The sequence below is a fragment of the Palaemon carinicauda genome, chromosome 2, assembly GCF_036898095.1.
Source record: "Palaemon carinicauda isolate YSFRI2023 chromosome 2, ASM3689809v2, whole genome shotgun sequence".
NCBI lineage: Eukaryota > Metazoa > Arthropoda > Malacostraca > Decapoda > Palaemonidae > Palaemon > Palaemon carinicauda.
In genome coordinates this window covers 59,456,415-59,472,423 of record NC_090726.1, presented here as the reverse complement: position 1 = coordinate 59,472,423, position 16,009 = coordinate 59,456,415, and the positions used below count along the sequence as shown (strand labels likewise).

At 34.9% G+C, this 16,009-nt stretch overlaps 1 protein-coding gene across 1 annotated transcript in view; it reads right to left on the bottom strand.

Annotated features, from left to right (window-relative positions):
* The window catches only part of LOC137617767 (uncharacterized), a 32,191-nt gene extending 23,166 nt beyond the window's left edge, over positions 1-9,025 (bottom strand). The window contains exon 1 of the mRNA XM_068347747.1: positions 8,766-9,025. The gene's annotated coding sequence lies outside the window, so the exon portion shown is untranslated. The remainder of the gene's footprint in view (positions 1-8,765) is intronic.
* Positions 9,026-16,009: the final 6,984 nt, after the last annotated feature.

Genomic DNA, 16,009 nt, shown 5'->3' with positions numbered 1-16,009 from the left:
GAAACCAGAGGAGAGTAACAAGGGCCAGTAGTAAATGCTGAAGACTTACTAGGACTTCATGACTTCTCTGGAGCAGGCTTAAAAGGCCGATTTGCTAGGAAGGGGAAGCTCACCTGTTGGCAGGCACTGAACAGATGCTCCCTGGAGGTGATATCTTCATTTACTGCCCTAGGAACCTCCAAGGAGCTTGGAGTTGAGACTGAACGTGCAATTGAGACATTTGGTTTCCAGCTCAGAGCCTTATAGCTTTGGTGGATGCTAGTGATTTTAAGTGAAAGCTTTTCACCAAGAAACAACTAGAAGCTCAAAAGCTACCTCCAACACGAAGAGCCATACATGGAGCCATTGCCAAGCTCATTACTAGGCCATGGTATGGTATCAAGATGACATTAAGATGACATTCACCACCCTCAGCTACCACTAGCATCAACCTATGGGTGGAAGGAAGAAGGGAGATAGACTAACTCCAGTTCCAGCCACAGATAGTCATCTCATCAAAGGTGGGTGCAAGAAGATCAGATGTAGGTCCCATTTTTCCCATTGATCTCAGAACGTAAACTGCTTAGAGATGCGCAATGTGTGGAGCTTATGAGGAGGTGTGCATTAATATCAGCCAGGTACTTTTGGGAATTGATGAGGATGGAGAGGGAGGGGATCAATACACCTAATAAGACTAATCCTGTGGTAAAATATTGGCATTATTATTATTATTATTATTATTATTATTGCTTGCTAAGCTACAACCCTAGTTGAAAAAAAAAAACAGGATGTTATAAGCTCAAAGACTCCAACAGGAAAAGTAGACAATTGAGGAAATTAAATAAGGAAGTGCATAAACTACAAGAGTAATAAACAATTAGATTAAGTATTTTAAGACCAGTAACAACATTAGCATAAACCTTCATAAATGAACGATGAAAACTTAAAAAAAAACAAAAAAAACAACAAGGGAAATAAGATAGAATTGTGTCCCCGAGTGTACCCTCAAGCAAGAAAACTCTATCCCAAGCCAGAGGAAGAATATGGTACAGAGGCAATGGCCCTACCCAAGACTAGAGATCAATGGTTTTATTTCGAAGTGTTTTGCTCCTAGAAGAGTTGCTTACCATAGCTAAAGAGTCTCTTCTACCCTTACCAAGATTAAAGTAGCTACTGAAAAACTGTAGTGTAGTAGTTAACCCCTTGAGCAAAGAATTGTTTGGTAATCTCAGGGTTGTCAGGTGGATGGGGACAGAGGATAATGTGGAAAGAAAAGGCCAGACTATTCTGTGTATGTGTAGGTACAGGAAAAAAGAGCCGTAACCAAAGACAGGGGTCCAATATAGCACAGTCTGGCGAGTCAAAGTACCTAATAACTCTCTAGCAGTAGTATCTCAACAGGTGGTTGGTGCCCTGGCCAACCTACTACCTTAGAAATGGAATTATTTCAACATATTTATAAGAGCGTTATTATTTTATCATTTCGTAACATTTCAACAATTATTTTTTTGTAACTTAAATGCTTCCAGAAGACAGTCCAACCGGTTGCCCAAGGCCGATTTACACGACCCGTTTTCTTTAATCGGCTTTCAGAAGGCTAGACGCCAATGGCCAGCCTGTCGGAAAGAAAACGGGTCGTGTGAATCGGCCTTAACATTTGAAACCGACGGGAAAACGTTGCCCCCTCCCCCACCCCCAACTACGTGCATTCCATTTCCTAGCCAAATATAGATTCTTCAAACCTACCAGATAAACAGCTTTTGTGGATAACGAAGTTGTCGTTTTTGGTATTGATAGCGATAGCAATAAGCCTAGGTCTTTATGACAAATTCTATTGTTACAATATCCTGTAATATGTGACCTAAAGATGAGAAATGGTAAAAGGAGGAGAGAAACGGAAACCCATGCAATACTGACGATAACAGTAATTGGCGAAATGAGAGAAAGAGATAGGTGTTTTCGGCCTTCATATTCTTCCGTCCTTACAACCGTGACGTCACTCCAGAGGCATTTTTCTTCTTCTGCCAGCGTTCAACCTCTCCCTACATCAGCAAAAGATAGCCTGTTTATTCTTCTTTTCTAATGAAATGACTTAAATAAGGCAGGTAACATGTTTGCCATCTTTTCCAGCAAAACAACTTTACAGTAGAAGCACATGTCGGAGGCCTTTGTCCTGCAATGGACTGGAAACGGCTTCATTTGTTGTTGGCGTTGGTGGTATACACACACACACACACACACACACATATATATATATATATATATATATATATATATATATATATATATGTGTGTGTGTGTGTATATATATATATATATATATATATATATATATATATATATATACTGTATATATATATATACATATATATATATATATATATATATACATATATATATATATATATATATATATATGTGTGTATATATATATATATATATATATATATATATATATATATATACATATACATAAATAGATAGTTAGATAGATACAATCATACCACATCTATCACATAGCTACTTTGATCTAAGTTCCGTTATCCAAGCCATTAGGCGATCGATGCAAGAAGACATTAAATATGATTGTCGGTAATAAAGCAATAAATAAGTATTTGGATAGATAGATAGATAGACCGACACCCAAATCAAAGATTAAACTCTGCTAAGATTGTAATCATTTTTCTTTAATTCCTTTTTTTTTTTTTGTGTGTGTGTGTGATGTTGAAAATGAGCTTTTTTTAAGACCTTATTTACTGTGTAATGAGTTTGTTTATATATCCTCATCAAGAATGACTTTTATATGTTGTAGATTTGTCAAAGTAATAACCGTTAATATTTGAATATTTGTTTACATGTGTTTATATATATATACAGTATATATATATATATATATATATATATATATATATATATATATATATATATATATATATATATACTCCTGTCCTGCCACTTAATTCCCAATGTTCTTCTGATGGCTCTATTCTCAAATCTCCAAAATTTGTTAGACATTGTTTCATTGTCATACCACAACTCATGTTCATACAGTAACACCGATGTCACTAAACTGACATATAGCCTGAATTATATATATATATATATATATATATATATATATATATATATATATATATATATATATATATATATATATCAGGCTATAAATAGTGTACGCAGCCCGTTATTTACATAATGATGTACATACATACATACGCACACACAGATTCAACCCTTCCCATCCCCACCCCCATTCCTAATTACCATACGGCAGTTTGGGCAATTTATGGGAGATTGTGCTTTCCAAGTGGTTGCCACTCAGCGTGACAGGAAAGAAATATATATATATATATATATATATATATATATATATATATATATATATGTGTGTGTGTGTGTGTGTGTGTGTGTGTGTGTGTGTGTGCATATAGCCAGACACTTGCTCTTTATTATATAGGGGAGGTGGAATTTTAAATATATTCGTTACTATTTTTCCTTGTTAGAGCGCTTGGGCTTATAGTATCCTACTTTTCCATCTAGGGTTTTAGCTTAGCTGGTAATAATAATAATAATAATAATAATAATAATAATAATAATAATACAGAGGATATCTTGAATCCCTAATGCAGCTTCAAAACTCCAGCTGCAGCTCCAGGATATATCATCATCTCCTCCTACGCTTATTGACGCAAAGGGCCTCGTCTAGATTTCGCCAGTCGTCTCTATCTTGAACTTTTAATTCAGTACTTCTCTCCATTATTCATCTCCTACTTCACGCTTCACTGTCCTCAGCCATGTAGGTCTGGGTCTTCCAACTCTCCTAGAGCCTTGTGGAGCCAAGCTGAACATTTGGTGAACTAATCTCTCTTGGGGAGGGCTAAGAGCATGTCCAAACCATCTCCATCGACCCCTCATCATGATCTCATCCACATTTGGCACTCGAGTAATCTCTTATATTTTCATTTATAATCCTGTCCTGCCATTCAACTCCCAATATCCTTCTGAGGGCTTTGTTCTCAAATCCACAAAATCTATTGAAGATTGTTTCATTGTTATACCATGACTCTTGTCTATAGAGTAACACCGATCTCACTAAACTGATATGTAGTCGATTTTATATGTAATTTTAAGCGATTTGATTTCCAAACTTTACTTAACCTTGCCGTTTCCTGTTTTTCTTTTTTTAATCTTTCACTAAACTCTAATTCTGATGACCCTGTAATGGATATCATAGTTCCTAAATGCTTAAATGATTCTACCTCATTAATCCTTTCTCTTTCCTATGATATTTCATCTTCCGTTGCATACTCCGTTCTCATCATCTCTGTCTTTCTTCTATTTATCTTCAGCCCAACCTCGTGTGATATTTCATGCATTCCGGTAAGTAAGCATTGCAAATCTTGTGGTGCTCTGCTAAAAAGGACAGCATCATCAGCATACTCTAGGTCTGCTAAATTTCTATCACCAATCCAGTCCAATCCTTCTCAACCATTTCCGACTGTTCTACTCATTGCAAAATCCATGAGGAGGATAAACAACATAGGTGACAACACATTTCCTTGGAGTACTCCGATGTTCACTGGAAATTCATTTGATAAGACTCCATTAACATTAACTTTGCACTTGCTATGCTCATGAACAGACTTGATGAAATTTACATATTTAAGAGGAATTCCATAATAACGCAGGACTCTCCATAAAATTGGCCGGTGCACACTATCAAAGGCTTTTTCATAGTCCACAAATGTCTTCAAAATTGGATTTCTATATTCTACGCATTGCTGTACATGTCTAAAAATGAAAGAAAATATGGTCAGTGCAACTTCTACCTTTTCTAAATCCTGCTTGTTCATCTCTCAGTTTTTCATCAATCTTTTTCTTCAGTCTCTTTAGAATAAGCATACAATATATTTTCATAACAACTGACGCAAGTGTTATGCCTCTGTAATTATTGCAATCAGTTAGGTCTCTTTTTTTTGACATTTTCATCAACACTTCAGGATATATATGTGTGTGTATATATATATATATATATATATATATATATATGTGTGTGTGTGTGTGTGTGTGTGTGTGTACTGAGTGTGTGTATGTGTGTATGTGTGTATATACGCATACATACGGCGAGTATCTATGCGCATGCATCCTTTTCCCACCTATGCATTTCCCCTTAGAGGATAATGGTGCCAGAAGGCTGCAATCTGCCTCTCTTTTGGAAGGCATTTATTGAGAGGAGACGATCTACATAAACCTTGTTCCATGGATCTTCAAGTGTCTTAGTCACCCACCAAGGTTTTGCTTGCTCTGGCTGATCGAAAAACCAGTGTTAAAGAAGATAATTATATCATTAATGTGATATCTGTAAATTACAACTGACAGTTCAGTGGGGAATTTATGTTTCTAGCAGTGGTAATAATGATAATGCAAGATACATAAATCTCTTGAAAATTATCTAATATTGACATACTAACTGGTATTCTAATACGTCTCATTTCCCAGTTATTTGACGTTTAGTTTGACGTTTTTTTTTTTTTTTTTTTTTTTTTTAAAGTTTATGCTTTTCCTAACTGGTCCATAGGATTATAACATTCAGCTCTTCAAACAAGGACCCCAACTTGACGAATAATAATAGCCATAATGATTAAGGTAATAGCCTAATGCATGATTGATCTCTTAAAGAATGTTGGCTAGTGTTGATAGTGACAAACTGTAAAAGAGAACTGAATCTTTATATTTGCAAGTATGGCTTCGCGCTCTCTGTACCACGATTTTAGTGGTATCAAAGAAATCGTACATTTAAGCATATAGAGAGATACTCACGTACAAATACAAACACACACACACACACACACACACACACACACACACACACACACACAGAAGCAGAGATTCAACCCTTTCCACCCTCCCCCTTTCATAATTGCAACCCTCTACCTCGGCCATTTGTGGGACAATGTGGTTTCCGAGTGAACCTCTGAGGATTACACCTTTTACCAGGGCATGACTACTAACTATCCCAATAAGTGTGAATATATATATATATATATATATATATATATATATATATATATATATATATATATATATATATATATATATCGGCATATCCAGAGGTTGTCTGGTTACGTAAAAAGGTTTATTAATATATTAAATAAATAGTTTGAGAGACTTCTTAGAACGGAAGGGCATTCCTTTTAAGCAGGATTGTTCGTGCTGGATACAGAGAAGTACAGCATATGTGTTGTAGAAGTTACTGATATTACAGAAGTTTTACTTCACAAGGATGCATGTACGGTTAGCAGCTAGACTATGGCCAGTCACTCAAAATATGACTTATCTGAAGCCATCCCTAGTTAAGAGAAATTCCTTAATAAAGAATCTCTCCCATTTAACAAAAGGCAAGTGTCCGGCTATATACATACAAACACACACACACACACACACACATATATATATATATATATATATATATATATATATATATATATATATAGATAGATAGATAGATAGATAGATATATAGATAGATGAGGGGGTAACTTGAAAACAGGGGGCAAGGTAGCTTGAAACCGGTTTCAAACTAACCCCCCCCCCCTCCCCCCACCCCCCGGTAATCTGAAACCGGTGTAAAGTTACCGGGGGCAGGGAGCATTAGCTTGAAACTGGGGGTAGCTTGAAACCTTTACACCGGCCTGATGCGGTTGCATCACCTGCCACTGCGACCCAGAGGCGAGACAAGCCCTCAGACCCACCAGCAATGTGTGGGGAATAAGAACAGCTGGGAAGCTAAGTCTTGTTATTTAAGTTCGAGCTCGAGTCGTGAGTGGGCAACCCTCAATAAGCCCGTCTGCCATGGTAAGCCTACCTCAGCCATGGCTGGGGTCGATACACATCTAGACGTCCAGTAACTGTCTTTTTTTTTTTTTTTTATTGTAACAATCTTATTCATATAACCGTCTCACCATAAGTCTGTTCTCCCCTAGTTTGTAATTTACAAGAGATCAATTGTTAATTACCCATATGATAAACTGTTCTAGTAATTCGAAAGTCAGTGAGAGACTTGAATTTACTTAAGAAAATTTTGAGTTCTGTTGAAGATGTACTTGAAGCATTTACTCGCATAATGAAGATTTCACCTCATGTTTCTGTAAAAATTTACTTAGACAATACATCGTCTTACGATGTAAAAGTCGTCTAATTCACTGTCTCTCATCGTTTATTATCTAATTGTCCACGCCATAGTGACAATTGGAAACGTACCTGTCTAACGATCGCCCGGACTGTGGTTCGAGTCCTGTTCAAGCCCAATGGTTTCTTGTAGTGTCTGCAACCTTACCATCCTGGAGGAGCCTATAGGTCTACCTTCTGAGTCATCACCACCCATTGCCTGGCCCTCCCTAGTCCTAGCTTATGGGGAGAGCCGGCTCGAGCGCCGATCATATGTATAAGTCAGTCTCTGAGGAATTGTCCTGCTAGCTATTGCATGGTCACTATCCCTTGCTCCTACCATTCATAAGCGACCTTTAATATTTTGAATTGGCAGAAAAACTGATAAAATTGATTGTTAATCCTAGATATACATGAATGAAATACACATAAAAAAAAATATACGAGAATTGACAGAGAAATTGGCACCTATTAAAGTAAATGAATCATAATAATAGGAGACGGGGAAATAATCAAAATTGCTTTTGAGAATTGGGGGCTAGTGTTCAAAAAAAAAAAAAAAAAAAAAAAAAAAAAAAAAAACCTCGAATGATCAGCTTAGCCATCTGGGTAGAGGCAAGGTATATAGAGTGACTCTCCCTTATTCTATATACCTTGGGTAGAGGTACAACTCTGAAATAACTGAATTGAATGTTATTCTAACCGTTTCATAAATAGTAGTGAAATAGTTAAATATTATCTAGATAAAACTGACGATCGATACCGCTGAGGGTCGCTTCAATTCTAGCAGCGCCGTTGTACCTGAAGAGATTTCAATTCAGTTTATTTTTTTTTTTTTTTTGTAAATACAATTAGATTTGACGCTCCGAGAGACAAGTTTGATTGATTTTAGTCAATTCTTCAATTTCATTTTGTAACAATGTTTTTTCCATCTTTAGACGCTCCGAGGAGAGATTTCAATTCACTTTGAGGTTTTTTGAAAATACAATTAGATTTAACATATGATTCGATGAGCTCCCATCTTACACATTCACGTATTTTCTCCAATGAGAAGGCTTTTCAAAATGGCGTCCAATCCCTTGCAAGCACTGTATTATTGATGTTCGTCTTGCATGCATTCACTCGCTTCTATGGCTACTTACTCCCTTCTAATCAAATGGATATGTAATGCCAATTATCCAGCTCTTCCTATGTCTTCCTTTTATCTTCCATCTTAACAATTCTTCTTCTTTCTTTCATCTTCCCTTCTTTCCACATGATGGAACCATTTCTGAATTTTACGATTCACCGATCCAACATTTCACATTGCCAGTTTCAAGTGCCTTTAATTTGTATGAACACACATTTCAGATTCTGTTAAGAATAAATCATATAAACCGTGTAAAACAGAACGAATTATGGTTAGTAAAGAAACATAAAAAATTGAGATGGCCTAATTTGATACATTTCTCTTTCTTGCTTGTGTCTGAGTACACTCAGGCACACTATTCCGTTTCCTAATTTCCTTTCCTTGGCTTTGTGGACTATTTTCCCCGATGGAGCCCCCTGATTTTCCAACTAGTGTTTTATCTCAGCTAATAATAATAATAATAATATGGCCAAAACACTCGACTACCTTACCTACAACAAACGCTTCACGTCCGGCGATTATCCTGCGGTGTTTGATATCAAACGCCTCAGCGTTGCCACTCGTTGATGTCGGAACTCTAACTACTGGAGTTCTGAACGCCACTTCCTCAAGGAGATACCAGAGCGTAAGGATTCGTCATGAGTATCGAAATATTGATGACCGATATTGGTAAGACATAAATAAGACATAATAAAAAGCTGCTGGTGGGAATAGATAACCTGATGGTTGAGTGACAAAAACAATATCATGATTGATGAGAAGTTATCTGGTTGCTTGCCAAATTCGTTCGCGGAAATATAGTCGGAGGAAGCTAATCTGAATGTCCAATAGAGGAGAGGTTGGAACTAGTGACTTATTCCGGAAATCGATGGAATTTTCCAGTCAATTTAACAGATTATCTAAGGGCGCACATTGATAGTGTGTGTGTGTGTGTGTGTGTGTGTGTGTGTGTGCGCGTGTGTTTGTATGATTATTGAATTATATCAACGTATAAATGTCTTACTCACTTCTTACATGTATCTTCTTTTTTAACTGCTTGAGAAATAAAGTCTCTGCTAATCAGTCCACATCCAGAGGGCAATACCAGGCCCAACATTCCCTTTAACAGGTTACCATAGAAGTGGAATTTCCCAGTTTAGAGTAAAATTTACATTTCTGGACATTGGAACAAAGAAACCCTTGTGCCACATTGCAAACATTGATTGATACCGACATTTCATCTATACATAGCGGCAGGTTATTCATTGTAACATATTCGCATTTGTAATCCATTTCTTTAATACATATATCTTTCTACACAAAATAATATATCCATCGTTCGTTTTCAAGAAATCCCATTGGAATAAAACTAATCCATTTATAGCTGTGTCTGCTTCTTTTCTTATAACTTTTACACTAATCTGTTATTCTTTTAAATTCCGTAGTACTTATCACTCAATGATTAAATCGTCGGACTAAACGCATGAAAGGTTTATCTTCCTATAAATTTATTTATTTGTTATCAAAGGCAGAATTGTTTGCAGTAATTACAGAGAGATACTAATGGAATACCTTAACAGTCATCCTGTACGTCTCATATATATATATATATATATATATATATATATATATATATATATATATATATATGTGTGTGTGTGTGTGTGTGTGTAGATAGATATATATGTGTGTATATATATATATATATATATATATATATATATATATATATACACACACACATATATATCTATCTACACACACACACACACACGCACACACACACATATATATATATATATATATATATATATATATATATATATATATATATAGAAATTAAAGTATTAGAGAGATTAATCGAGTGCCATATGTGGATGAGATCATGATGAGGGGTAGATAGAGATAGTTTGGGCTTTCTCTTCGCACTCCCCAAGAGAGATTAGTTCACCAAACATTCAGCTCGACTCCACAAGGCACTAAAAGAGTTGGAAGACCCAAGTCTACATGGCTGAGGATTATGAAACGCGATGTAGGATATGATGAATGGAGAAGTATTGATTTAAAAGCTCAAGATAGAGACGACTGGTGAAAACTAACCGAGGCCCTTTGCGTCAATAGGCGTAGGAGGATATGATATATATGTGTATGTATATATATATATATATATATATATATATATATATATGATTGTATATCTCTCCTATATGATAAAGAGCAAGTGTCTGGCTATATATACAGTCTATATATATATATATATATATATATATATATATATATATATATATATATAATATCATCACCTACGCCATTGACGCAAAGGGCCTCGGTTAGATTTCTCCATTTGTCTCTATCTTGAGATTTTGATTCGATACTTATCCACTCATTATCTCCCACTTCACACTTCATAGTTCTCAGCCATGTAGGCCTGGATTTTCCAACTCTTATAGTGCCTTTTGGAGCCCAGTTGAACGGTTGGTGGACCAATCTCTCTTGGAGAGTACGAATACCATGCCCAAACCATCTCCATCTACCCCTCACCATGATCTCATCCACATATGGCACACGAGTAATCTCTCTTATATTTTCATTTCTAATCATGTCCTTCCATTTCACTCCCAAAATTCTTCTGAGGGCTTTGTTCTCAAATTTACTAAATCTGTTGGAGCTTGTTTCATTGTCATGCCACGATATATAGTCTGATGTTTTTGTGTAATTTCAGGCGATTTGATTTCTAAATTTTACTTAACCTAACCATTGTCTGGTTTGCTTTATTCAATCTTTCTCTAAACTCCACTTATAATAACCCTGTATTGGAGATCAGAGTTCTTAAATACTTGATTCTACCTCGTTAATCCTTTCTGCTACTAATGATGTTTCATCTTCCATTGCATACTCCGTTCTCATCATCTCTGTCTTTTTTTATCTTCAGCCTAACCTCGTGTGACATTTCATGCATTCTGGAAAGCAAGCATTGTAAATCTTGTGGTATTCTGCTAATAAGGACAGCATCATCAGAATATTCTAGGTCTGTTAATTTCCTATCAATAATCCAGTCAAATCCTTCTCAACCATCTGTGACTGTTCTATGCATTACAAAATCCATAATGTTAAACAACATGGGCGACAACACATTCCCTTGGAGTACTCCGCTGTTCACTGGAAATTCATTTGATAGTAATCCACTAACATTAACTTTCCACTTGCTATGTTCATGAACAGACTTAATCAAATTTACATACTTAAGAGGAATTCCATAATAACTCAGGATTCTCCACAGAATTGGCCGGTGCACACTATCAAAGGCTTTCTCGTAGTCCACAAATGCCATCCAAATTGGATTTTTATATTCTACACATTGCTGAACCACATGTCTTAAAATGAAAAGTTGGTCAGTACAACTTCTACCTTTTCTAAATCCTGCTTGCTCATCTCTCAGCTTTTCATCAATCTTTTTATCGCTAGTCTCTTTAGAATGAGCATACTATATATTTTCATGACAACTGACGTAAGTGTTATGCCTCTATAATAATTGCAATCAGTCAGGTCTCCTTTTATTTGCCATTTTCACCAACACTCCTAACTCCCATTCATCAGGTATTGCTTCTTCATGCCACACTGATATATATATATATATATATATATATATATATATATATATATATATATATATAGATAGATAGATAGATAGATTTAGATACATATATATATGTGTATATATATATTTATATATATACATATATATATACATATATATATATATATATATATATATATATAGCGAGAGAGAGAGAGAGAGAGAGAGAGAGAGAGAGAGAGAGAGAGAGAGAGAGAGAGAGAGAGAGAGATCTATGCATGGGTGTATGGGGGAAGAGACCTGCATTCCAATGGTTATTCAGGTTAGATCGGAGAGTAAGTTTCACTTACTAACTTGATGCTAATTAGAACATTAGAAGGAGATTGTGATATTTTGACTTTGATCTATCATTTTCTTTACTATCTTTTACAGGTTCTCCATCATGAATAATATGAAATACCAAAACTAGAAAACCAATGTGTTTGCAACGGTTGTAAGCTAATGGTCAAAATTGATGAAATAACAGATATTGACTGTTGATTATTAAGCAGGTAGATCTACAGGCTCTCCAAACACTTATCCTTAGCTGATAATGCTAAAATTCTAAATACAACAAAATTATAATGATCCCAAGAGCCGTGATTATCTGTAAGCTTTCTTGTATTCACTAAATTTCTAATTTACCATTACTATAACAGCAACTGGCACATCCCTTTTAAAAAAGTAGGCCCTGCTGCTGCCTCCGATGCCTTAGATGACCGCGGAGGTAGCAGCAGTAGGGGATTCAGCATTATGAAGCTTCATCTGTAGTGGATAACGGGGGATGGTGGGCTGTGGCACCCTAGCAGTACCATCTGAACTCGGTTGAGTCCCTTGTTAGGCTGGAGTAACGTAGAGAGTAGAGGTCCCCTTTTTGTTTTTGTTTCATTTGTTGATGTCGGTTACCCCCCAAAATTGGGAGAAGTGCCTTGGTATATGTATGTGTATGTATGAATTAATAAAGAAAGGCACTACCTCTCTATCTGCCTACACCAAAATATAAGATATTGTGAAAGGTATGTATGCACCCCTTGACTGTTTAGTTTATCTATTTATTTGTTTGTTTGTGGGCAACTTTACACAAAAAGTATTTGACCGAATTTGGCCAAACTTGGTAGTAATGTTGGATATGACCCAAAGTTGAATCTGTAACATTTTGGATAAAGCACAGAAAACTACAAGATGGCCGCAGTACTTTGAAAATAGTCGCAATGTTAAGTAAAAGTCAAATATTTTGTTAGTTTATTTTTTGCTTTGTGACAAACATTACGCAAAAACTACAGAACCAATTTCAACGAAACTTGGTGGACATGTGGGGTATAACCCAAGGCCAAATTCCTTAGGTTTCGAAGAAAATACATCGAAATACACGTACATATAGGACTGTTTGGCGTGGCGAAGGCATGCTCTCTACTAAATGCCCAAGTAGGTATCTTTTGTCTCTCTCTTTTAACGCAAATGGTTGCACATTCAAGAGGACACAGGACGGTTGGGTGTTCTACTATGCCTATGTTGGATTAATAATTGAATTGCGTACCTGGTTGTCAGCTGATTACTGTGGGTTACGAGATGAAATCATTCATAAAATGTATTCAAGTCTTTGATTAACTTCATTTGTTACATTAAATCGTCTTCTTCTTAATGATTATCTTTAGCATTGTTTATCATCTTCATGAGGGCTGTTGGCGTGGGATAGCTGATAAGAGAACAGGGTTGATTTCATTTTCAAAGAGCTCTTATCAGCAACAATATTTCCTTTCATAAGAGTTATTTCCTTGAAGTGATTACAAACGACTTGGCTGTCCTCTATCAGGGTCGAAACAGACGCCCACCTGAAAGAAACGCTTCAAAGGGATATAATAATGAGCAGATTTTATAAACACCTTTAAAGTTAGCAAAAAATAAATAAAAAATATGAAATAATAATCACATAAATGCATAATATTCTATCAATTTTCTCTCAAAATCAATATAAATAGATCCTACGGGATTTAAAACATGTACAGAATGAGGACCAATGAGTTACCTGTCTTTTAGTTTGATGAGTCCAGGGGTCCATATCACGCGCATGCTGGCATTCGGCAAATCAATTCTACGAGCTTTTACCCAAGAGAGAACTATGGAAAAAAAGAACTTTTTATGCATATTTATGCAAATATTATTCTGGAGACCGTAAAAGTATAAGGAATGAAAGATGTCTATATAGAATGGCTGATTTCAAATTATTTACAACGAGAACAAAACCCGTATGAGATAAGAAAAGCCTGAGATAAAAAAAAAGTGAGCTAACAGTTGAAATACAATAAAATTTCATTAGATTATTCATGATTATTGCAATGAATATGTTCTCACGTATGGCCGTTAATACGCAGACTCCTTTAAGGTATATATATATATATATATATATATATATATATATATATATATATATATATATGTATATATATATATACGTATATATACATATATATATTTATATATATATAGATATATAGAAAGATACATAGATAGATAGATAGATAGATAAATAAATAAATAAATATATATATGTCAAAATAACTTCTCTCTTTTCCTTATTCAATTAATGCATGCATATACATATATAGCCTGCATACACACTCACATAGGTATTCATATATATATATATATATATATATATATATATATATATATATATATACATATATATACATATATATATATATATATATATATATAGATGTATATATGTGCGTGTGCATATATGTATGTGTATATATATGTATATATATACATACATATATATATATATATATATATATATATATATATATATATATATATATATATATGCATGTATGTATGTATTTATGTAATCGGATTCATGAATTCACTAAGGAAAATTGAGAGGTCCTTTTGAATAATTCATCCTTAACAATTTAAAAACCTCTGCTGGTCAGATGCCCAGACGTAAAACAGAGCACAACATCCACCAAAAAAAAAAAAAAAAAAAAAAAAAAAAAAAAAAAAAAAAAAAAAAAAAACATGCCATTCTGTTGCAAGTGGCATATGGATTGGCATACAATTGAGAGCTGCATATTAGGCCAAAGACTATCATCTGAAGGCACAATGTCACCTTTCTGTTAACGAATTATCGCTGATAACAAAGATAAAGAGCATTTTTTCATCTGGCTCCGACTATCCATTGTGCGAGGCTGTTTTGTGAAAGGCATACTTCGCCGCGAAGACACTTATAGTGAAACCTTTCTTCGCCATTAGGAAATATTTCTTCTTCGTTTAATGGATACCAACAGATCGGAAGAAGAGGTAATGATTCTCATTAATGATTCAAATTTCTTATCTTTTGTGATGTTTGTGATGATTCTCAACAATCTTAAGGCAAAGATCCTTATTTGTCTCAAGCTCAAGAACTCTCATCAGGGTTGTTATCATACGCGTATTATCATTACTAGTGTACACAAGCCGTCAAAAATTACGTCTAAATATTAAGATATACACACACGCACACACATACATTCATGCCTCCCCCCCCTTTCTCCCTTTCCTAACTACAAACGGCTGATTCCGTAATTTGTGGGAAGTTGTGATTTCCGAGTGTACCTCTCAGAGTTGTGAAGACAAAGTGCAGATGGACATAATGTCTACGGACATAATGTCACCGGTTACAATCTCGACGGATAGAATCTCGACAGAAATAATGTCGACGGGCAAAATGCCGACATTCGTTTGACGAGGACATAATGGTGACGCCAATAATAATAATAATAATAATAATAATAATAATAATAATAATAATAATAAGGATTAAAATAGTAAATATTTTTCATGCTAATAATTTCGTTCAAATCATTCTATCTTGGTAGTTATTATATTAGAAAACTCTAGTTGTTAACATATTTTCTTATCGAACACCAGTAACCACAACATCCAATGACTGTAACAGAGATAAACGTATTCTCAACGAAGATAAATTTTTCAAATGTTTTAATTAATAAAGATGTGCATTTTTTTTTTTTTTTTTTTTTTTTTTTTTTTTTTTTTTTTTTTTTTTTTTTTTTTTTAGAAACCTCTTTACGGGGGTTATGCTTACGTTGTCGGTAAGCGAAAAGAAGATGATCCGATCCTATGGCGATGTGAAAA